The sequence below is a fragment of the Dromiciops gliroides genome, chromosome 6 (genome assembly GCF_019393635.1).
Source record: "Dromiciops gliroides isolate mDroGli1 chromosome 6, mDroGli1.pri, whole genome shotgun sequence".
In the NCBI taxonomy this organism is placed as follows: Eukaryota; Metazoa; Chordata; class Mammalia; order Microbiotheria; family Microbiotheriidae; genus Dromiciops; species Dromiciops gliroides.
Window position 1 is genome coordinate 129,556,242 of NC_057866.1, and position 8,630 is coordinate 129,564,871.

The following is an 8,630-nucleotide window of genomic DNA, read 5'->3' on the forward strand; positions in this document are numbered from 1 at the left end:
TTTGCCTACATTAACTCATTTGTTCCTCACAATAACTCTGTGAAATAGTTGCTATTATCATCTCCATTTTACAGATGAGGAAACTGGGTGTAAACTAATATCCAAGGGGGATGTAGGAAGTAATATTTGAGCAGTCAGGTTTTTCTAAATTCCAATGCAATGTTCTATGCATTAAAAGACACTGAATCTATAATATATGTATATGTTACATATCTTCTATAAGTATGACCTTTATAATGAAGCTGCATCTTTAGAAGAATAATTTCTTTTTTTTTGAAGGGGGGCAGGGCAATGAGGATTAAGTGACTTGCCTAGGGTCACATGGCTAGTAACTGTCAAATGTCTGAGGCCGGATTTGAACTCAGATCTTCCTGAATCCAGGGCCAGCACTTTATCCACTGTTCCACCTGGCTGCTTCTAGAACAATAATTTCTAAGGACCACATATAAGGCCCTTTCTAGTTAGAGAGAAAGAGAGAGAGAGAGAGAGACAGAGAGAGAGAGAGAGAGAGAGAATACACACACACACACACACACACACACACACACAGCTATATCGAGATATCAAGATATAACTAGAAAGGGCCTTAGATGGCAATCTAATTACATTGCCCCATTTGTTAGATGAGGATTTTAGGCTCATAAGTAACTTGTCCAAGGTCACAGATTTGCTAAGTGGGAGAATGGGAATCTGAACCCTGAACCCCTGAACCTAAGTTCAGACTCTTTCCTCTGAATCATGCTACATATAGCCAATTGTGCTTATCTCAGATGCAGAAAGCTCAGTCCTTAGGCCTATAGTAGTTCTTAACCTGGAATAGATAAATCTGAAGTTAAAAATATTTTTCATAATTGTATTTTGACTTAAGTGATTTCCTTTAAATAATATATGAATATATATGCATTATGCATGCATATATGCATATAATCATGTGCACACATAAGAATATATTATTCCATCTGTATCATTATACATATGCATATATTATTCCATTTGTAGCATTATATGTACACATATGTACATATGTGGATAGATAGATGTACACACATTATTCTGAAAAGTGTGATGCCATAGGCTTCACCAGACAATGAAAAGGGTACATCATTCAGAAAAGGGTAAGATTCCTTGGTCAATAAGTATAGCAACTAAATCTCCAATTTTATTGATATAGGGAATCCTGGATTACAAATCTCTCTACCAATCCAACTTGTTTTTGTTTGTACAATTTATTATATCATAATATTGTCTAGACCTGTAAGAGGTTAATTTGCTGACCCAAATTCATGCAATCCAATGTGTCAGAGGTAGGATCTGAGCATTAGCAACAAGGCTACCACTTCTTTCATAATGCTATGATGGAATCAATACTAGGGAAAGGATGGGTAATGAATCTGAGCAAATGTAACTATCCTAAATCTTTGCTTCCAAATTTCAATATAATTTTTAAGTGTGGAACCTTGCCATTTGGCTAATGGTGTCTTTTATATTTGTTTCTCAGGAAGTTACTACATTGCCCTTAACTGCCATCTGTCTAAAGGTTTTTCCCCTCCCCAATGTGTTTTAACTAAGTTTGTTTTTTAGAAAATTTTCACTTCCTCAGCTGTTAGCAGACAATGAAATCCATTAATGAACACACATATCAAGTATATACAAACAGTTAAAACAGTAAACACACTGTATTTATGCACTATGCATAGATCATTTTATTATAATGATGTATATTAACATTGGGCATTTATATGTAGTCCTTAAAGTTTGCAAAGTACTATGCATGCACACCCCATCCTACAAGACTTGCATGGCAATCCTATGCCTTCATCTAGAAGACACCTGGTCAAACCCTGTATTTTTCAGATGAAACCAAGGTCCAGGGAAGTTAAATGATTTGTAGGCATTTTCTCCTTCTATAGATGCAGAAAATTAGGGTAAATGGTTAAGTGATTTGACCAAGATTGTCATAAGTGACATCTCTACATAGTTCTCTCCTGGTTCCTAGCTAGAACTTTTCCAACACAGCATGTAGCTTACAATTTCATTCTGTATATCTGTGATTGTTTACTATAAAGATATACTTTATAATAATATATGGAACAGAGGTTAATTCTTCAGTGGAATTATCTAAATACTTATTAATTTTCTACTCTGTGAAATCACAAATCTTCTCTAACCTATTCCTCAAATGTATAATTTAAATGACATGGTAAAACATATATGTTGTGCATATATGAGATATTTAGGTTTTATTTATATAATAATTATATATTTCTCATATATTATTTATAAAAATTATGTATACATTACTTATAAAACAGTTATTTACAGACAAATTACTAAGTTATATGTATTAGTATATATCTAGGTATATCTAAATGTAATAATGTAGAAAGTTTATATTATATATGTCATATATGTGTGCATACATATTATATCTATGTTTGATATATGTATAAAATATAATTATATATCCCAAATAAAAATAACATAAAAAATATACACCTGTAGGAACAATGCAAAACAGACTATGACTGGGGTAAAAGAACCTCTCGCAGTACTTAGCAGAGTACTTTCCATAATCAAGTATTCAATGTTCATGCAATCAAAAAGAATATGTATATAAACCCAAAGAATAATTACAAATATATTGGAGCAACCTAGAAGGACATCTCTAGAGGAGGTCCTCAGGGTTATAGCCCTGGTCCTTGAAACTAGAAAAATAGTATTCCTAAAGCACATAACTGACTATGCCATTCCATTTTTTGCTAAATTCCATAGACTCCTTATTACTTCTAGGATAAAATACATACTTTTCTGTTTGGCTTTTAAACCCCTCCATGTACTGGTGTAATCTGGTATGCAGGTTGTAGACCCCAAGGGCTTAACCTATGCTAGTAGCCCTGTGAACAGCAAAAATAAATGTGTTGAAGAGGAAAGGTTGTGGAAGTGAAATTGACACTCTCCAAATTATCTGCCATATTTCCATCCGCACCAGCTGACAGTACACTAACTGATCATCTGTCTTCACTTTTAAGAGCTTTCATTTCAATCCTGATGTATCACAAGTACAATAATTAAGCGCTCTATAAAAGAAAATGTTGTAACATTCTACAAATCATAGTAATGTTTAATTAACATTTCTGTACAGATGACTCCCAGAGCTATCTATCTAGCTTTATTCTCTCTTCTTAACTTCAGGCCTAATATCACCAATTGATTACTGAACAATATGAGTTACATGTCCTATTAGTATCTCAAGCTCAATTTATCTACTATAGAACTCATTATTGTCCCACCACCTACCCAAACCAAAATCTTTTCTGAAATTGTCCATTTCTGTTGACGATACCAATGTCCTTCTGGTTATCCAGCTTTTGTACCCCAGTCCCAATCTTCAACCCCTCATTTTCATTCCCCATAATGAATTTATTGTGAAATATTTTTAATTAATCCTCTACAAGATCTTTGCATCTATACCTTTCTCTCTCTCTAACCATATCCTACTAATTTAGGCCCTCATCCACTCCCACTTAAATTATTGCAACATCTACCTCATTGTTTTTCCTGCATCAAAGCACTTCTCACTCTTGTCCATACTCCCTTCAAAGGCCAATGTGACTGACTTCCTTATGTTCAGCTGTGACAAAGTCATTCCCCTACTCCATAAACTCCAGTGACTCCTCATTACTTATTGGATAAAGGTTAATTATTAGTAGTTTCTATTTTTCGAGGGGGGGGTTTATAACACTTACAATATGGACACAATTGGCCTTTCCAGATATTACTCCTCTCCACTCACTTTATGTTTCTACTAGATTATTCATCTTGCTATCCCTAACATAGTAGTCAATCTCTCATTTTGTTTACTCTGAACTAGCTTTACCCAATGCCGGAAATTCACTCCCCCATTACTTCCATCTCTTGGGCTCCCTCTTTTCCTTCAAAACTAAAATCAATTACAACCTTCTAAATGAGATCTTTCCTGGTAGCTCCTTCTGCTAGTTTCATCTGCCTTAAATTACTTTTCTCTCTTTTTATGTGTTTTGTACATAACTATGTATGTACATATAATCTTCCAATATAGAATGTTATTTAAGGGAATAGCTCTACAAAATTTGTCTTTGTTTCTTCAGGATATGCCACAATTCCTGGCATATAGTGGGTACCTAAGAATCCTTGTTAACTGATGGATAATCTGTTTATTATTAAGCCATAAAATAGTTTCATATATATGTGTATGTATATATATGTATATATGTACATAATGTTTAATGGTACTGAGAAATTATAGAATTTTTGAGTAAGAAAGGAATCTAGTACAATCCCTTTCATTTTATAAATGAAGGGATTGAGGACAAAGAACTCAAATAATTTTCAGGTTATTTTGCTTTCCTCTAGACTATAGTAAAGCAGACAGAGAAAATATCATAGTCACAAACAAAAATATAGTATGTAAAATGTTTTAAAAGCACTATGCTGTAAGATAATTGTTAGTAAGGAATAGGACCTATTTTAATAAGGCATCTAGGTGGCATAGTGACTATAACAATAACACCTGGAGTTAGGAAGGTCTGAGTTTTAATCTGACCTCTGACAATTACTAGCTGTGTGATCCTGGGGAAGTCCCTCATCTTCAGGTTTTCCATCTTTAAAATGGGGACAATATTAGGTATTTCCTAGGATTGTTTTGAGGCTCAAATGGGATAAAGATTGTAAAGTGCTTAGCACACTGTTTTGCACATAGTAAAATTATATAAATGTTAGTTATTATTATAGTGCTGGGTCTGGAGTCAGGAAAAAATATCTTCAAATCTAATTTCAGAAACTTACAAGCTGTTTGACCCTGGGCAAGTTACATAGCCTCTATTTGCGTCAGCTTCCTCATCTGTAAAATGGAGATAACAAGGAACCTATCTCCTAGAGTTTTTGTGAGGATCAAATGAAATAATCATTGTAAAGTAATTAGCTCAGTGCCTGGCAAATATCAAATATTATATTAATGCTTATTATTATTAATAACCTATACATAATTTCATGGTATTATAAAAGCACTTTGGATTGTTACTATCAGCGTAAAACTGAATTTCTTCTGTCTTCTTACTCAGTTTATAATCCTGCATCTCACGAAGTTTTACTTGTACTTTACTTTTGATAGAGTTAAATGCTGACTTCTTAGGGACAAACTAGCTTGTTGGTAAACCCTGTGGCGTTGTCATTGTGTATTTAGAAACATTTTAATTTCCCCGTAATTTTCATCAAATCAAGACTGATATTTGTCAATCAATGTTCAGGCCCAGATGAGTAGATGCAGTGCTAGACACCAAATCTTTGAAAGCTGTGCATTCCTTTAATGCTCCATTTTCCCAATCCTGTGCTGGCTCAGCTTTCCCTCCAAGTCAGCAACAAACTGTTACTGCATGGAGAAATACACTAATTTTTTCACATCAAGACTTCTGGTAATGGTCTTGCCTTTGGGATGCAGATTTTGTAGAATGTGAATGTTTAGCTTGTAGAGGAAGAGTCTATGATGACTCTGGCACTGTCAACCACACATCACTCAGACACCCTGTCTGTTTCTTTTTCTTGTAATGACATAATCTATTAAATGCCACTTTTGGCTGCAAGGGTATATCCACAAAATTGTTTTGTGTTTAGGTAAATGGAAGATGTTTTTGATGAGTTCATGAGATGCACAAGTTTTCAATTGTTAGTGACCATCGCTATTCCTGTTTCTGACTCCATTCCTTCCTAGGACTCCCAGCTATTTATACTTGCCTGATGAAGCTTTCTAAGTCTTTATAAATTTTTTCTTTGACTTCATCAGGATTTGTCTTGGTGGGAGTGACATGGCACTTTCTTATAAGTGGCAATCACATCATCATGAACCTGTCCTCCACTGCTTTTGGAAGACATACAAGTTTGTGGACTAGATTATATTTGATTGCAAAACGTACACCAGTTTAATGGCACTCCTCATCACAGTGACAAGTCCAGTAAAATGTGTATCCAGCTCCAAATTCAGTAAGCTGGCCTTCATTTTGCATCCTTGTTTCACTCAGGGCTGTTATTTGGATGTTATATCTGCTGATTTCTTTCACAATAGAAACTTAATATTTCATGTCTACTGAATTTTGTGTTATACATAAGTATATACACATTCTATGTGCCAATGATGAGTGGAATCATCTCCACAAATGTTTTCGTACATTTTTGGTGTATTTCAAATTCAGAGTAGGATCCCTGCCTGCCACAGTGTGCAGGCCAGAGTTAAGGTTAGATGAAACCAATAATTTGTTTACTTATCCCTTCCTCATGTCAGAAGGTGAACAATACAGTCCTTAAATAAGGCTACTCAGACACCCAAAGAGCTGACAAATTCTACTGCTGATGCAGTCCAGTGCAAAGATGACCCTGTGGCCAGGGTCAGGTGTAAGCAGGATTGTGACTACACATACAAATTCATACCTATCGTTCATCGCCACAGGACTTGAGGTAAGAAAAATGGTTAAAAGATAGGGCGGACGTATTTCAATTTGCAAACCATTTTAACTTAAGTGAGATAGAGTTGCATAAAGTCATCAGCCTCACTATCTTTCCCAGTCATCAAAGTCCAATGACAAGACAAAAGTCAAGATGACTGGTGGTTTCTTGGGGATGTCGTTGATGATATTGGTGTCTTTGATGTCTAGCCAAGATCTAAACACTCCACAGTGCCTACTTCAGCCACCTTTGTAACCCATTGGAACAAATTTTTTGTGTCCCCCTATTCTGCCAGAGCATCTTTACATGCTTAGTATAGACATCCCCCTCATTCAACAAAGGGCTTAATGTCTATAAGTCACCCTCAACCTAGTTTACCTAATCTGCCAAGATGGTTTTATTGGAGTAGGGATGCTATACATGCAACAGCTTCTTGCAGCCATAGATGAGAGCTGGGTGGCAGATGCACAAGAAAGGTGGACAGCAGCCCTGAAAGAAAGGATTCAGCATCTCTCACACCAGAAGTACTATTCTTCCCTAAACACCTGCATACTCCCAAGGAATATCTGCTTTCCCAAGAGAATAAATGTCTCTGAAAATTCCCTTCCATCTGAGTAAAAAGTGTCATAGGAGATTATATCCCTAATCTTGCTCTGATGTGTATATGGTCTGGAGGTGTGAAATAGAAGCCATTCTTGCCTTCTCCTTATTGAAGGTTTGAAACACTGAAAAATTCCCTCCTCTCTCCTTCAAGATAGAGGACTTTTCCTAGACAGGAAATGTGGCCCCTTCTTGTTATACCATTACCTGGGACAAAGCCTCAAAGCCCTTGGCTTTGGCCTCCTTGGTTCACTATCTCTGCTGCTACCAATGAATTGACAAGTTATATTAGAGGAATTCACAAATTGTCTTCTATATCCATTACCAGTTCATGCTATTTAACCTCAACTTGGTCCTGATGGATATGATGTTAATTTATGTATTCTCATTTCATGACTCACAGTAGCTTTTTTAATTTCTATTTTTCTTCAAGATCCTATTCCACCCCTACCTCTCTCTTTAAGCAGGTAAAGTTGCCAGAAGATGGAGCTCATTTTTCACTATCTTCCTAATTATAAAACCTCCACACCTACACTTTCCTCTGGATGTTTATAAAGTTCACTGTGCATATAGTATAACTAGCTGCATACAACTCAAATATGAATGACACTCTGTCATAGTATAGGTTCCCAAATGTGCACTGCAGTATCATTACAGAAAACCAAATTAATTGTGTTTCCTATGCGAACTGGTATGATAATTTATATAACTATGATAAATGTGAATTTCTCTATGCAGGTCTTCATTATGACAACATTTGTCATTTAGTAATTCAGTTGTGTCTGATTCTTTGTGGCCCTGTGGACCACAGTATGCCAATACTGTCCAGGGGGTTTTATAGCCAATGATGCTAGAGTGGTTGACATTTTCTTCTACAGTAGATTAAGACAAATAAGTGGCGCAGTGGATAGAGCACCGGCCTTGAATTCAGGAGGACCTGAGTTCAAATCCGGCCTCAGACACTTGACACTTACTAGCTGTGTGACTCTGGGCAACTCACTTAACCCCCATTGCCCTGCAAAAAAAAAAAAAAAAAAAAGACAAACAAGTTAAGTGACTTACTCAGCATCGCTTAGTTAGTAAATGTCTCAAATCAGATTTGGAATCAGGTCTTTCTGATTTCAGGCCAAGCACTCTATCCACTGAGGCACCTGTCTTCTAGACAAATGAAATTTAGGTGAGTTTTCTAGAATAACACGGACAGTAAGTGTCTGCGGTCAAATTTAAATTCAGATGTCTCTCACTTCTGGTCTAGTGCTTTATTGACCAAGCCACCTAGATGCCCCAACAGGACATACCTCATATAACTTATAAACATTGAAAAATATTCAATGTGGGAAAATGTAGGGAGGTAGGAATCAGAAACAAGGAGGAAGTTGTTGCCAATCATATAAATATAACATCAGGAAAGTAATTCAGCAAGAGTAAACAATAGCTTCGTTATTTTACTCCTGCTTCATAACAAATATTTGCAAATCAAGACCTAAAAGATTTTTAAAACCCATGGGGGGAAAGAAATATAGCTATTAAGATACACACAATTATTTGATATTTAT